General features: G+C 39.5%; 1 protein-coding gene across 3 annotated transcripts in view; it reads right to left on the reverse strand.

Moving 5' to 3' along the window:
• The window catches only part of ARHGAP6 (Rho GTPase activating protein 6), a 457,788-nt gene that overhangs the window by 145,862 nt on the left and 294,472 nt on the right, over positions 1-17,454 (reverse strand). The gene's annotated exons all lie outside the window — the stretch shown is intronic.

Genomic DNA, 17,454 nt, shown 5'->3' on the forward strand with positions numbered 1-17,454 from the left:
AAGCTCCCTCTTCTCCAACTCTTCCCTGCTGCGTCCGCCTTCCCTGGATACTGCTAGGATAACGGCCTCACGAAGTCTTGTCTTCTCGTCGTATTGCAGAGGTCCTGCCTAACTTCATGCACAAAACAGAGCCTGAAATGCACACGCACTATCTTCTTACCTCTCCAGGGTCCTTACACCTCAGCAGCAGCAGCAGCTCCAGGCAGAACTGACCCCCCATACTCCCCACGCAGAGGCCCGGTCGGGTGTGGGAGCGGAGGAGGATGGAGGCAAGGACACTGCTCAGAGAGCTGGGGGAGCCAGGCCAGCAGGCTCCCCAGCTGGAATGTGTGGCTAGAGGCCCTGGGAGGGAGCAGGCCTGGGGTCACTGTGATCCTCTGAGTCAGACACCCTGGGGAGCACTGGGCTCTAAAAGGCTTCCTTGGGCATACAAGGCTGAGCGGCACCGAGCACTTGCTGGGGGGAGTGTCTGCACCTTCCTTACAAAGTTGATGCAAATAGTTACAGAGACTTTTGCCAGTTTACGGTAAATGGTAGAGATACAATACGGTAAAGGGTAGAGATACAATATGAATGCTGAACAGAACAAGTCATTTCAATGAAAGGCTAACTCACATATCTGATAAGGGACTTGTATCAAGAATATATAAAGAATTCTTATAAGTCAATAACAAAAAGACAAACAGCCTGATTTTAAAGTGGGCAAAGGTTCTGAATAAGCATTTCTCTGAAGAAAACATTCAAGTGAACAATAAGCACATGAAAAGATGCTGAACACCATCAGCCACCAGGAAAATGCAAATCAAAACCACAATGAGATACCACATCACACTTAACAGAATGGGAAAAAGAAACGCTGGCGAGGACGCAGAGGAAGTGGAACTCCTATATGTTGTTGATGAGAATGTAAAGTGCTTTGCAAAAACAGTTTGGCAGTTGCTCAAAATGTTAAGTATGTAGCACCCATATGACCCAGCAATTGCATTTCTAGTTATATACTCAAGAGAACTGAAAATAATGTTCACACAAAAACGCGTACACATAATTGTTCATGGCAGCGTTATTCAACAGATCAATGGGTAAATAAAACGTAGCATACCCATGCAATGCAGTACTTGGCAGCTATTAAAGGGAATGAAGTTCCGATTTATGCTACAACACAGATATTCCTGGAAAACATCATGCTAAATGAAAGAAGTTCGACACCAAAGAACACACACTGTATGACTCCATTTATAAAAATGTTCAGAACAGGCAACTCCATAGAGACAAAACAATAAATTAGTTGTTGCCAGGGACTGGGGGGACTTGGGAAGTAATGACTAAGAGGGATGGGCTTGTTTTTTGGGGTGATGAAACTGTTCTAAAACTGATTGCAGTGATGGCTCTACACCTCTGAATACACCATTAAATTGCAGACTTTAGCCTGACCTGGGATGCTGAGGTCACTGGTTTGAAACCCTGGGCTTGCCTGGTCAAGGCACATACTGGAAGCAACTACTATAAGGCGATGCTTCCCGCTTCTTCCTCCTCTTTCTCTCTTCTCTCTCTAAAAATCAATAAATTAAAAAATCTAAAAAAACATACACACTTGAAATGAGTGAATGGAACAGCATGTGAATTATATCTCAATAAAGCTGTTACACTAAAAAGAAATGCTAGTGCTATGCTTTGCCACAAGCATTCCTCAATTCCATGGAGCTCTTCGCAGGTAATAGCTCACCTACGTGGCTTGGCGGGGCCATGGTAAGAGTGGGCTGCCATCGAGCATGGAGCTGCCCCTGGCCCTCTGGGACCCTACTGCTCAGCTTCATGTCTAGGCCAATGGTGACAAGGATTCTGCTCCAGTCGTGGTTTTTAACCCATTCCTCCCTGACCTCTTCGGTAACTCCCTTCCCAGTATGCCCACGGTTCCCATTTCAAACTTACAGTTGTATCCTATGTGGCCACCATCTCCAAATAGGGTACGTGTGACTTAAGCAGTGTGCCCTTACAGCTCAGTGACTTCTTATGGCTGATTTCAGTAGTTAATTGTCACCTTTCACCTCCCCCCCCCCCCACGGAAAAAGATCTATTTTTTGTTGAGCATTTTAAAAACAAAGGTATTGCCCTTCGGGGATATTCTGCACTTTAACTATTATAAGTAAAAATAAAATTAGCAGGTGATGCCAATAAAGGAAGCAATTCAATGAAGAAATTACCACAGTGATCATGGGGTTAAAAGGAATCAACATTCTTATATAATTTTATCATCCACTAAGAGAAGTATATTAGAATCACTGACATTTTAATCACTTTTGTAATTTAAGTTTTATCTCTCAATTACAGTTACACTCAACATTATTTTGTGATAGTTCCAGGTGTAGAACATAGTGCTTAGACGACCATAGACTTTACAATGTGGTCCCCCTGCTGTTTCAGGATGACACATTTAATTATTACCATTCATTATTATTTGTTTTTGCATCCTTCATCTTTTCAAACCATCCTTGGGCACAATGGGCCAATGCCCATGAGCATTATTTTCTTAATGATAACTAGTTCCATCCTGCCCCGTACTCTAAATTTTGTTTGAATCAGTGTATTCTGCTATTGGATTAAAGTCTTAAGACAAAGGTTTGCTAGTGGCCCAAATTAGCTGCAATGCACAGTATCTGGTATTTGTCACACTTTGGACCATCATGTTATTTTTGCCTATTCTAAGTTTGTCTTAAAAATTTCCACCTTTAGCCATCCTTAAATTATTCACTTTTTAAGTTGGTACCATTGCCCTCTGAGGGATGGCAGGGGAACTATGAAGGAGGAGGCGTTCCCATCTGAGGATAACCAAGGACACAAATGAATGCTTCCAGAAGACCCGCCCGTGTTCATTCTGGGCTGGAATGTCCATACAGGCTCTTTCTCAAACACACTGGAGTGCTGTGCGTAGTAGAAGTCAGATAATAAAACTCAGAGAAACACTCTATGTTACTTTTTAAGGCAAAAAGTGGGGGGAAATCAAAGGGTTTAACAATTTTATTCACTGGCTTGCATTCAGCGACTCTGAAAATTTGGCCACTGCTCAGGTTTGTGAATTTCGATGGAAAATGAACTGTGTTTGGCAAGCTTAACCAAATATGAGGCTGATAAAAAAATGTTTCATGCTTTCTCAAGACCTTATGCCACTAACTGTGTGGGATTGGAAAAACTGTTCAAATGTCAATTTAAACACTGTAAATAAATGATTTTCTATACCCATATGAATTAATAAAATCCTCTTGATTTCAGACCACAACTTGAACTAAAGTTTCTTTGAGTTTTAATTAGGAAGTGTTTCACTGGGAACATGGACTTCAGATTAGGAAAGTAAAGCTCAGTAGAGTTCTGTTTTGGAATCAGAAATGTTAATGTAATACTTTATGAAGAATTGACTGAAAATTTAATTGACATGAAGGTTGTTAGGAAGCAGGTCTTGAACTGAAAAAAAAAGAGGCCAAAAGAAATAAAATATTATCGTAACAACCCAAATCATTACATAAAAGAACAGTGTGGTGAGTTCCATTGCAAAGTTCATGACTTGTGAATATTATCTCTCAACCAGCCATCTCCGAGTTTTATAGAGTTGGCTATCCAACTGCCTACTTGACTCTTCTATCTGGTATCTCAGGGTCATCTCAAACTTCACTTATCCAAACCTGAACTCCTGACTTTCCCTCCTGGCAAATGTCTTTGTAGCTAAGCCTCCTACATCTTAAGAGCTGTTTATAAGTATTTTGCCTGGCATGCACACCTGCTCAATAAATGTTGTTGATGATAATGAAGATGATAATGAGTTTCATGCACTCAATTTGTTGAACCAGAAACCAAATAGTTTTGTTTTATTCTCATCTTTACTTCCTGCCCCACATTTAATCCATTCCTGGGTTCTGTCAACTCTGAGTCCACAGTAAATCAGGAACCTGAACTCTCCTCTCCGACTCCACCTCCATCATCCCACCTCCAGCCTCCATCCTATTTCTCCCAAACACATTTAACAGCCTTCTAAACAAACCAGCCATGTCTACTCTTGCCCTTGCCCAATTAATAGTCCATGAAGGAAACCAGAATGATGTTCTGAAACATCAATTTTCATTACTAAGATGTATATACAGTGTGGGGTCATGCATTTATTAAATACATTAAACAAGCTTATGAGGTAGGTACTGTTATTACTTCCATTTTGCAGGTGTGGGATTGAGCAAAGAGAGGTTGAAACATTTCCAGGATCACTGTGCCTCTAAGAAGGAAAGCCAAGTTCATACCTGAGTCATCTGGCTCCAGAGATGAGTTTTCAACTGCTGTACAAAGCACCTTGGCATCCGCAAGCGTAAAAAAAACAACAAGCAAGCAAAGACTATCTATTCGCTTCCATTGCACGTAGACTAAAATCCATCTGCACTGGACCGCCCTGTGCCAAGAGTCCGGGCCTGCCTCCCCTGCTTCCTTCCCACGCCTTTCCCTTCCTCCTGTTCTCCTGACACTCAAGGACAAGGCAAGCTGGGTCCTGCAGATGGATTTCTGCCCATGCAGGAGTTCCCAGTGTCTGAACTGCTCTTTCTAGGCATTTTCACAGGACTGTTCTTCCTCCCTTATCTTAGATCCCATTCCCTCAGAAAAGCCTGCCATGACCTTCCCAATCAGAAGTTGCTGTTCCCTGGCTCCTGGATCAAACCACCATGTTGGTTTTCTTCTCAGCACTTATGTCAGCTGTAATTGCTTCCATATGCTTCTCCATTTGTCTCCATATGCTTCTCCAACTGACTGTCTCGCCCACTGGTCTGGAAGCTTCACAATGATAGATAATGTTTATGACCTATTTTTCTACTATCTAGCATCACGTTTTGTACAGAGTAGGTGCTGAGAAAATTTGATGAATGACTGTATGAAGACAAGTATACTTTAGTGATGGGAGAAATTCCCATCTGGTCCTTAGATTCTCCAAGCAGGATTGCAGGATCAGAATTGTAACCACCGGGGGAGGCTTTTTATCAAATGTAGATTCCTAGGATTGTGTTATTTTAAGCACTTACGTTTGAGGCCTATCACCTACTTTTCTAAAGAATTTTTTATAATTTTGACTTTGACATGATTTGGCAATGAGTAACTCACAGAATTCTTGTCTGGTGTGCTTTTTAAAGTAATCATTGAACGTTTTAAGAATACTTGCTAAGAGAGAAATATGTACATTATAAATTGCTTTTCACATGTGATAAGATTGTTAAAAGTATTCACTGACAAGGAAATTGATACATACTATGTTTTTAGATATCTAGGTAAGCATTTACATAATTACCTTGGGAGCCAATAATTTCCTTTTTAGCCTGCAGACTCCACCATACAACTTCCGGGGCCCAGGAATCTGCATTCTAAAAAAACCTTGCCAGAAAATTTAAAGGCCATTTTTTTCTAGACTTATGGCTATTTTTTAGAAAAATATACAACCAATACCTAGTGCCTGCTCTTTAAATCTGTGGTTTAATTCTGAGCAATCCAAGATGTTTCACATTAATGAAAAAAATACACTATTATTTGGTATTAAGCTAAGTCTTCAGAAATGCAAATTATCAATAAGTATTTTTGGTCAAATAAATCATCTTTGGTTACTATCTTCTGTTAGCCTGAATGTACACATGGGAATAAAGGGGCAGATGTTCTTCGCTTTGGAGGGGAAGAATGGGACATTTGGCCAGATGGAAAGATTAGCATAGTTAAGAGCCATAGTCCATAACTTGATTGCGTTTTAGACCATTAGTGAATAATATTAAGAAAATTTAAGTCAGGAAGAGGCTTCCTGGATTTCTCAAAAGCAAAGGCAGCTGTTTTTTATCTTTTAAGGAAAGATATCTAAATCCTAAAACATGACAGAAGAGCTGAAGTCAAAAAAGAAAAATTCAGCCATGTTTGTGATGCCTTCAGCTTCCGTAGCCCAGTCTTTCTCGACCCCGCCTCAGTGAGGCATCGGCATCCGGAAGCACTGTTCTTACCAACATTATCAATAAACTTCGCAGTGCTAAGACCTCTGAGCAATCCTCAGTCTCCATCTTACTGGACTCACCAGCAGGGCAACCGCCAAATTTACCCAAACCAGAACTCTGAGAGTCGAAGTGGGTGCTATTGATACATACGCTAACTGATGAGTGTGCATTCATTACCTAGGGTTATCCTAGCAAACAGACTCAGCACAGACCCTGGTTCTGCAAACCCTCCCCCAAACAGTCATTTTTTTCTCATTGAAGGTGATTTCCCTTGAGCAAATCTTCAGAGTGTCAGTGAGGAACTTCCAGTGATATCTTTTTCTAGAAAAGTATTAATAATGCAGACTATACAGAAAAAACAAATACAGGTAGAAGAGCCTCCCTACACCCCATCGTGAGGACTGAAACTGCTACAGAGGGTGTGTTCGTTCTCCAGTGCCTCACAGGGTTCCTAATGATGCCTGCATTGTGTTCACAACAGACTAGTGCCATAGCATGAAGTGTATTTATTGTTCAGGCAGACAGCGCAGAGTGGCACACCTGGGCATTCGGGGACTGAGTGAGCTGACTTTGGTAGGAGCAGCCCTCCTGTCCATGACTGGTTCTGGAAACAAAACCAAAAGCCATCATTCTTCTCTACCACCAGGGGCACAGGAGGGAAGGCAGCTGGAGGCTTCGACAAAATGTTTCCTTGAGCCTGACCTGTGGTGGTGCAGTGGATAAAGCGTCAACCTGGAATGCTGAGGTCCCTGGTTCAAAACACTGGGCTTGCCCAGTTAAGGCACATATGGGAGTTGAAGCTTCCTGCTTCTCTCTCTCTCTCTCTCTCTCTCTCTCTCTCTCTCTCTCTCTCTCCCCTCGCTCCTCTCTAAAATGAATAAATAAAATCTTAAAAAAAATGTTTCCCTGAACATAAGTAGGAGACGCTAGACACAGGAAGAGAAATCCTCTTCTTCCTGTATGCCAGCTTTCGCAGTCTCAGCGCTGGTGACATACTGGGCTGAATCATTCCCTGTTGTGGTGGCTGTCCTGTGTCCTGTCAGATCTTTAGCAGCACTTCTGGCCTCTACTCACTAGATGCCAGTAGTAGTATCTTTTCAGTTATGACAACCAAAAATGTTCCCACACACTACCAGATGGCCCCAAGCGGGGACAACCTCAAATTGGGAACCACTGGTCTAAACATGGTCCGATTTAGCCCCAAACTGCCAGTTTCTCCAATACCAGCTTAGAGGCACTTAGAGGGACATAAAGTGAAGAGAACTACAGGGAAAAGGGCCAGAATTGCTGGATGAAACCTACCATACCTGTGGGGTTTTGGTGACACGAGCCCCTAAAATTTCTCTCATTACTAAAACTGGCTCAAGTGGGCTTTACTGTTATTATCAGCAGGAGCATCAAAGCACACTGCTTCATTACAAGGCATTCTACAGCTTGGAGCAATGACCCAGGTCCCACCCTAGGGCAGAACTCTGTGGGTCCCTTTGTATGTGCAGAACCGAAATGAAGTGTCTCATCATTTGTTAATTGCTGCTTATTGACACTTTTTATGGAATTGTAGAATTTTGAAGCAGGAAGGGATGTTAAGGAAGAAGAATTAAGCTAAAACCAATATCTATGTTTATCTTCAAAGGAAGAGTTTCAGCAGAGGATTAAGCCCTGTGCCTCCAAATATCAGGAAAAGAGCCATTATCCACTTCAAAACACTTCCTGAGCATGATGAGTCACTATATATCTTGTATAAAAAGCGAAGGGAGACATCTTCTCATGCTGCATACACTGAAATATTCCCTTCTCCTTAAACAGGAATTCCACATGGTTGTAAATTATCTACTTCTACAGTGGACTTCCTGTCATTTCTGTGGGCAGAGCTGTCCTTTAATTTTATCATCCAGCACTATATACATATATTATATATATATATATGAAAAATGATGAACAAATAGAGCTGGCATAATTGGTGGACTGCTAAATTCAGTGTGTGGGGAGGAGAAGGAAATGAAAAAATATCTATTTCTTTTATTATTTTTATTGTTTTAATAATATTATTCTGTATTTTCTTTGTTTATTATAAAAGCAAGGCAAGCTTATAACTAAAGAATACAAAATACAGAAATAAGCAATATAAATAATATTAAATAATATAAAATCCAAGAATCAATGACTGATTATGGCTTAGAGAATATCCTCCCAAACATGTTTCTTACATATTGAGATTTTCTCCCTAAAAAGCATCCTATTATTTCGAAATCTATTCTATTGTGTTTTAAAGGTCACTTCTATCAGATATTTCACTTGTGCCTAATTTATCCCCATTGTAAATGGTGCTGCATATGAATCATTTGGCTGAAAATAAGTTATATATACATGCTCAAAAACAAAAATGTAAGGGGAAAACAAAAAATTTTGAAAATGGACCAGTGCTGAGTATATAGCACTGGCCGGTATTCTATCACCATTTGCCTGCAGATCCAATGACAGAAAGCAGCCACAAGGGGCAAAGGGAGAGAAGAGCCAGCCAGTCTTGCAACGAAGGAAACTACCCAGTTGACAGACACGATAGGGCCACCACTATATGAACCTAATGCCAAATAGCTACATTTAAATATATATCCACATATATGTGTTTATATCTGAACCCATATTTGTACTCATATGTTTCTATACTCATACCTATGCCTGCACCTATATATATATCTACCTGTAACTGTACCTGTATATTTATCCATCCATCCATCCATCCATCCATCCATCCATCCATCAGTGGTTCTCAAACTTGGATGTGCATCAGAATTCCCTGGAGAGCTGGTTAAAACACAGATCCCTCTACACGCCCCCCTCCAGAGTTTCTGATTCAGTATGTCTCTGACAAAGTATAAGAATTTGCATTTCTAGTCGATTCCCAGGTGATGGCGGGAGTCACTGGTGTGGAGACCACACTTTAAAAAGTGCTACATACATTCCCACCTGTATCTTTACCTCTACCTCGTTACCAACCAATATCTTAGTGAATATATGGTTACCACCACACTTGAACTTCTGTCATCACCAGTTGTTAAAATAAGCCAGTTATATACTATACAAAACAGGTAACATGGTGCTTTCAAATATTCACCACTTAATTTAATAATAAAAAATTTAAGCTATAAAAATGATTCCCACGAATCTTCTTCCTCCCAGGAGAATAGTTCAATTGTGATACATTTCTTGCTTTTACTTGGTTTTCACTGCCTTTGGCTTTTAACTTGATGTATTTACATCTTAACGATTCAAATTTATTTTCCAAACAGTGAGATGAAACAGGGACGACTCAAAGGCAGCTTCATTTTTAAATTGGCCAGGCTTTTGTAAACAAGCTCTTGACTGAACAATTTATAATTCTCTAAACAGTTGGGGGGAAAATATCACACAGTAAAGCAGATGTTATTCTCCTAACTTCATTTTTTTATTTTATTCTTTATTTTCAGGTCTATAATCATTGTCTATAGTACTGAACCAATCACATTCCTCTAAGTCGATTTTGGCTTTGCTGGATGTTAACCATGTTAACCATACTCAAGATGTGGTTCAAAGAGCAAAGCTTCTCAGAGGCAGTTCTGCGCCCTGACTCCTCGTGCTAGTTTGCCAGCGCTTGATTTAAGGGTTGTGTTGGCACACATTTGCAGCATGCAATGGGAGCATCATTCCCCAGATGCCAACCTTAACCTAAATAAAGGCTAGGACAGCACCCTCTGAGGGTCAAGTTAAAGAATACGGGCTGGGCTGACTTAGACCTCAATGGGTACCAATTAGAGGGAGACAAGACATGGACAAGAGGAAATGTAATTGGTTGTTTCAATGGATAAACAATTGAGAAAAAGAGGCGTTCTATGCTGGTGCAGTTGGGAAAATCTTTATATTCCATTTATTCAAATATTTTAGAAACAGAGCTTATTTCTCCAGAAATCAAAGTGCAGACATCGAAAAGGAGGGTCAATTTTTACAGATGAGGTTAAAGCAAAGACTGTCTAGAGCGAGAAGTCAATGTGTGACAAGAGAAGGAATAATCCCAAGAATGATGAATTTCACTAATGATTATAAATTATGGCCACCTGCAACCTATCATGAATGTCTTTTACGATGAGAGAGCGGAGAGACTGAAGAATAGGGGGAAAAAGAAAGCTTGTGCCCTAACAGAGAAAAGAAAGGTGTGTTTTGGCCAGTTCAAAGAAAATAACTCTTTCCTTATTAATATAGCTATAGATAGGTATATAAATAGATAGATAGACAGACATGCATACATCCAAACACACACATACACACATTCAGACTTTATGAAATAATTCCAACTTATATATAAGATCCTTGTTCCCATTAAGTACGCAAAATGCCTCTAATTGCAAATATTTGAGCGAACAGCCACGGAATGAATGATACACTCAGCAAACACTGAAATCAAGCTGTCACTAAAAAACTATGTCACAGAAGAGACAACTCATAGACTGTAGTAATACAGAAATCTGCATTTTAACAACTATGGCTGTATATTCGTGAGTGTTTGTTTAAAGACATGTGTTTAAAGAGAATTTACTGGAAGCATTGTAATAAGAGAAATGGGGACTGCTTCTGAAAGTTTTTTTGAGGCAACAATTGGCCTGTAGTTACAGTTTGTTTAAAAAGCCATTCTATTCGGAACAAATTTCGTTGCAAAATAGTATTTGGAAGTAAAATTAGTATAAAAGGCAGGAAAAGCAAATGTTTTATGAAATGAATATATTTTCTAAAGAAATGTAGTATTTTACTTACAAAGAATGGTGAGATAAATGCTACTCACAAGTAACTTCTCAATAAAGTGAACGAATGAATAGAATTCATTTAAAAACTCAGTTGGTTCTCAGCTCTTAGAGTTTGAGAACTTCAGCAGATATAACACATGCATGCTCATTCTCAAATTAGTGTAATCCTATTAAAAACAAATGTGTGAGAAGAAGTTATAACTGTCCACCACACCATAACATGCAGTGTGTCTACAATCGTCACGGCAGTTTCCACATTGTTCAAACTCAGATTAAAAGCACAAATAAGACACAAAAGCAGATATGCAAAACAAGTTAACATTAGAAATTCAAAAACACTTGTCACAGGACTGGAGTAAAACTTTTTACTCCCATCATTAATATAAACTGACCTTAAATATCAAAGCTGCTCATATATTACTGAGGAAGTTTTATGAAGGAATTCGGGAAATTGAGATAAAGAAGCCATTAAGAGATTATCTTTTCTTTATACTGTGATGGGACATACATGAGTAAGACAGTTGGTACGCCCACTAAAACGCTGATGCCAACTTTAGAGTTGCAAAATATCCCAGGTTTGTGAAACATCTCAAGAAATTTGAAGGGGCATTAAAAATATTCTAGTGAATCTACAGTAGTCAGTATCTCAATCTAACTACTCTTGACATTTGGGACCAGATCATTCTTTGTCATGGGGGGCTGTCCTGTGCATTGAAGGTTGTTTAGCAGCATCCCTGGTCTCCACCTACTAGACGCAGATAGCAAACCATTCACCCCCAACTGTGAGCACATCTCCAGATATTGGCAAAAGTGCTCCAGGGAGCAGCGTTTACGCAGCGTGCTAGTACAGACTTTACACCAACTGCTTTGATCAACTGATGTAGTAAACATAAAACGGCCAGAATTTAATATTCATGCAGAGCTCCCTCTGTGAATCCTCCCAAGTGATGTGTACACATTTTCTTATTTAGTTACCACAGATTGACAAATCTAGAGTGACTGCTTCTTAGGTATAAACATTTTTTTAAATCCACGAAAGTATTTCTGATGATCTTAGGAAAATATCCAAGGATTCTCATCCAGAATTTGTGATCTGGAGCTTAACCCAAAACATCAGCACTGGTTTGCATCATGTCCTCTCCAACATGGAAGCACAGACTGTGTGAGCACTGGAAATTGTGTGGGAACAATGTTGCTTATGTTAAGGAAAATAATCTGTTTCTCCTGTTTAAATAGAAACTCAGAATAATATTGCTGAGGATGGCATACCTTAAAATTCTACGGATTCTGAAATTAGTCATTAGCTATATCTTATATAAATAGTGATAATTTGTATTAATTACTCAGAAATCAGCTGGGGAAAATCCTACCTGGGGAGATAGCCAGAAAATACTGAATAACCATTTAAGTGAGATTTTTTGCCCTTAAAATTTGTCTTAGTAGAACTTGCTATTAAAATGAACAAAGAGCCTGACCTGTGGTGGCGCAGTGGATAAAGCGTCAACCTGGAAATGCTGAAGTCACCAGTTCGAAACCCTGGGCTTGCCTGGTCAAGGCATATATGGGAATTGATGCTTCCAGCTCCTCCCCCTTCTCTCTCTCTGTCTCTCCTCTCTCTCTCTCTCTCTCTCTCTCTCTCTCTGTCTCTCTCTGTCTCTCCCTCTCCTCTCTAAAAATGAGTAAATAAAAAATTTAAAAAAATGAACAAAGAAAAAGTATAGGCAAATTTTCTTGGGCACATTTATTTTAAAATATGTGACTACATTGTTTAACAATAGTATATATGGAGATCAAAATGCTTATCCATAGTTATTAAAATTATAATTATTCACTGACAATGCAGAGAAATTATTCAAATTTGACAAGAATAATTACTGAGCAAGTCAAATAGGGATGACATGACTTCCTTAAATTAAGAATAAAGGACAAAAATATGAAAGCTACCACTTTTTATCAATTTTTAAAAAATTGTTCCTTTCTCATAATTTTCTCATGAAGATGATTCCTTTATCACTAAATGTAATTCTATTATCAGATCACCAAGACATTTCATATCATTAAAGGGACGTCAGAAAAAAATCTTTGTTAGTCTGTACATATAAATTATTGGTTCAGAAAATATTGTTACTATGTTATTTACATTTCTACACAAACAGTTCAGACTTAAATTTTGACTCCTGTAATGACTTGACATTTATTATTGAAATTAAAATAATCTAAAATATACCTCATGTGAAAGAGGACTTAGATCAAAGTTCTTTTTGACAAAAAATAATTATGTTTCTTTTTGCTAGATTAGCGGTTCTCAATTGGGATGACTTTGCGTCTCACTAGACATTTGGGGGTAACTGTAGACATTATTGGTTGTCAGAACTGGGGGAGGGGACTGCCGGCATCTAATGGGTAAAGAGCAGGGACATTGTTAAACATTCAACTATGCGTAGGACAGCCCTTCATAGAATAGAATAATGCAGTTCCAAATGTCACTGTGCTAAAAAATTGGGAAACGCTGCTTTAGGTAAAAGGAATACCCTGTTTAATTTGTCCAACAGATCAAGGGGCAGCCCATTCAAAATGCTGTCATGAGAGAGAATCCCCTTTGGAGAGCATGTCATCTTTTACCATAGAGACTTTCCCTCTCCCACCGATAGGGGGGGTCTTAATCCCTTCTTGCTACCGTTGGCATTTTAGGAAGCAGGAAACAAAATAGAAGACCGGAGGACAGTCCAAGCAGCCCCGATTGAGCAGTTCCTGCACTGCTTTCTCTAATGAAATCCATCTTATTTGAGCAGCAAGTATGTACTTGGGTGCTGAGTCAAAGCAATGTCTTTACTGTGAAACAGGAATTACTTGCACGCTAAGAAAAGCACATCATAAAAATCAATACAGCTAAACTTAAGCAAGGAGCTTGAATGACTCCCTTTTCCCCCTTGATGTCAGCCATAAGTGATACTCTGCATTGCTCACGAATCACTATTAAAATCAAACTTTTAACAGCTCTAAGTAAACATCTTCATTTTCCACAAAAGTAAGTGATGGCAGAGTAATGTGATTGCTTACAATTAGTTACAAGTGCCTCATGGTGAACTAAACACGTTAATGTGGGACTAAAATTTCTCTTCAGTGGCTTATAGTATCCTTTCCAAATACAATCATTTTAAACTAACTTATTAAATAATATCCTGGAAGACTTGACCCCTTAATTAAAACATGAGATAGACCTGACACAAATAATGTGTTGATTATAAAATAAATGCACATCAAGTTAAAAAAATAAAACCAACCTACATTCCTAAATATAAATTGCTTTTTAATTTTGCACTGGGATTTAGCACTGTGCAAATTACTCATGTTTGACTCCACCCAAAGGGAAAAAATATAAAACTTCATGCTAGGAAGGGAAAAAGGTTTCCTGTGCTTTTAGTTTTCCTGAGTGTCTGTGATATTCTCTAGTTAGGGGTCATCAACATATGAAGCAGGTGTCAAGTGGCTGAATAGTTTAGGGGTGAGAGCCCAGGCAGCAAGGGGCGGCTGCCACTCAGTCCTGCTAAGAAAGAAAAGAAGATCTTGCTCACACATTCCACTGCAAAGTTGTGAAAAAAGAAAGTGCTTCTTGAATTTCCAATTGTCCAGGACAAAATATATCAATCATTTACCGTTTAGTGTAAATTACTTTAATCAGATTCTCTTGTTCTAAGGCCAAAACGAGTTCAACCCTTTAAAGATCTGAAGAGACTTGATATTTCTGGATGCTTTACAAAGTACCAAATAAGAGTGGACTGGTAAACAGCTTCAGGAAGGGCACAGCCAGTGAGCACCACAATCCAGAGGAACAGTATTGGTGGGTAGAGTGGCATTTCCATACTAAAAGATAAGCAAAAACACTAACCAAGCTCTCTACTCAGCGCCAGCAATGCAGTTGCTGTGGTAAAAAGATATGAACGGTAGAGTTTGAGCCAACTTCCCAAGGGTTCCTAAGAATTTTTGAGTCAAATGCTACCTGCTTTTCAGTGTAATTTTATGGTAAAGAGGAAAATAGACTGTGTTTAACAAAACAAAAAGACTGGCTCTTCATTTGCAACAGGCTCGGTGAGTGCAGAAGTTACTCTAAATCTTTGGCTAATCTACTCCATTAGAAAAATCACTTTACAGGAATGCCAAGAGAGTTGGCACAGCCACGCTGACTTAGTCAACACCTGGCCCGCTTCTCTGGACATGCATTAACGTGGCTCCCTTTCAAATAACATTCAGAGATAGTTTATATTGAATCCCTTCAATTCAAGAAAATTACTTTTGTTTTGCAAATGATGTTGTTTTGACATTAGATTGGTGAAAATGTTCTCGTTTTACTGAAAAGAAGAATAAAAGGGTTTTTGAAATCATTTCTGAACTTTGTGCATTCATTTCCAAACACCTGAGTGTTATTGTTTTTCTGTGACAGACACAGCTGCGATACAGAAAAACATGTCCCAAGGACTGAAGAAGACCAATACACAACTGGATGGCGTGGGGAAAGGTACAAAATCTTTTCAGTACAATTTCTCTCTAAGTTTAGATTCATTTTAGAGCCGTGACTTTACGAAAAGTCATCTGAGGCTTTAGAGTACAAAAAATTTTAACTTAAATTTAATTTTCAACACACTCAATATTAATCCACAGCTAAACTGTCCTTCATACAAATAACTGAATGTTCTAATCAAATTCTCCTGGGGCTACTAATTCTTTGAAAGACGATTTGATAGTCATGGAGGTATTACGATGACTCATTAAAACAACCAAGTGTTAGAAATAAAGTGTTCTTCTAAAGGGCAGCTCTAGCATCTTTGTAACTCAACTAATCCCATTACCTCTACACAAGAACAGAGTCCAAACTTTAATAATAAACTTCACAAAAGCTGACAGAACTGAGCAATGTTGACACCAGGGTTAGGATTCATCATAGGAAGTTGTTGAAGGTGATGCTAGTGGTGTGATTCATCGTTCTCTCCATGATGCTAAAGATTGGATGGATTCATATTGGAATAGACATTTTTCAATATTTCACAAGTCTGCCTTGGATACTCGATAATCTAACTTTCTTATCACCGTCAGTGGTTTGTTTAGCTAGGAAAACACAGAAGAATGGCAAGTTGAAACTTTTGAACCCATTTTCCCCTCACCTACGTGAAATTAAGGAATAGATTTCACACCTCTTTTAATGAATTGATTAATTCAGTCATCAAATAGTCCAACTAGCACTCCCTTATTTCTGTTATCTATCCCACCTCCTTCCAGCGAGCTGTTCGAGAATCGCATCTGTGTTAAAGTATGTTCACAGGAAGTTTCTGGGCATCGTTTTATACCCACCACCACTACCACCACCACCACAACAACAACAACAGTTAACAAGTGTTTAGCACGTGTTATAAACAAGCTCCTGTCCTATCACAACCCAGGGTGTTTCACCATGCTAGTTACCAATATTAAGAGAGCCCACCAAATTTCTCAAGGGTTTAGATACACATGGGTCTTGGAATTCCAGAAAGCACAGCAACTGCCATCTCGGCCTCTCTGAATAGGATGGTCTTGTGTAGAAAAGAAATAAGCACCATCCTGCATGCAGCCCATAAATGTCTACTGAGGGCCCCTTGTGTGCCCTGCACTGAGAGGCCTTAACTCTAGATATGGCCACTCACTTTCTCACTGCACCAACACCATCGTTTTCATTTGACAGAGAGAAAGGCAGACAAACTTGCCCACAGACCCACAGCGAGTGAGAGGCAGAGTCAAAATGAAGAGAATAGATTTAGCTAATCATTTGAGTCACTTGGTGAATGATGTCACCATTCATCCCGGCACCCAGGCTGGAAACTTCCACACACGCCCCCCACCCCCTCCACCTGGTTCTCCCTGACTACCTCCCCCAAACTGGTCAGCTCTCCTGAGCGGCTCCTCAGACCTCTCTCCATTCCAAAAGTCTTGCCCTGGCCAAGGCATACATAGGTCTTCTTTTTTGTTTATTTGAAGGAAAACTACCATGGTGAAACACCCTGGGTCGTGATAGGACAGGAGCTCGTTTATAACACGTGCTAAACACTTGTTAACTGCTGTACTTGTTGTGGTGGTGGTGGTGGTGGTGATGGAATTACCACCCAGAAACTGCTGTGAACATACTTTAACACAGATGCGATTCTGGAACAACTCACTGGAAGGAGGTGGGATAGATAACAGAAATAAGGGAGTGCTAGTTGGACTATTCGATGACTGAATTAATCAATTCATAATATAATATTTGCCATTTTATTTATTTATTTACTTTTATTAATTGAATTTATTGGGATAACACTGGTTTGGAAAAACATATGGGTTTTAAGTATACAACTCAATAAAATCTCATCTGCACCCCTCATCACGTGCCATCACCACAGGCAAAGTCTCTTTTGGTCCCCATTGTCCTGTCTTTCCCCACCTCCACGCCCTCCCCTTCCTTAAAACATGCCATTTTGAATTGTATTAGTTAGTCAGTGGCAATGAGTCCATTCACAATGTTGTGCAGTCACCACCTCTGCCTACTTCCCAACTAGTGTTAGCACCTCAAGGGGAAAGCCATAGCGATTAGTGCCTCCCTGGTCTCCTTCCCGTTGTCCACTGATATACTTCCTCTCCCTATGGCTTTGCTTATTCTGGACGCTTCCTGTAAATGGAAC

This window comes from Saccopteryx leptura, chromosome X (genome assembly GCF_036850995.1).
Source record: "Saccopteryx leptura isolate mSacLep1 chromosome X, mSacLep1_pri_phased_curated, whole genome shotgun sequence".
NCBI classification, from domain to species: Eukaryota; Metazoa; Chordata; class Mammalia; order Chiroptera; family Emballonuridae; genus Saccopteryx; species Saccopteryx leptura.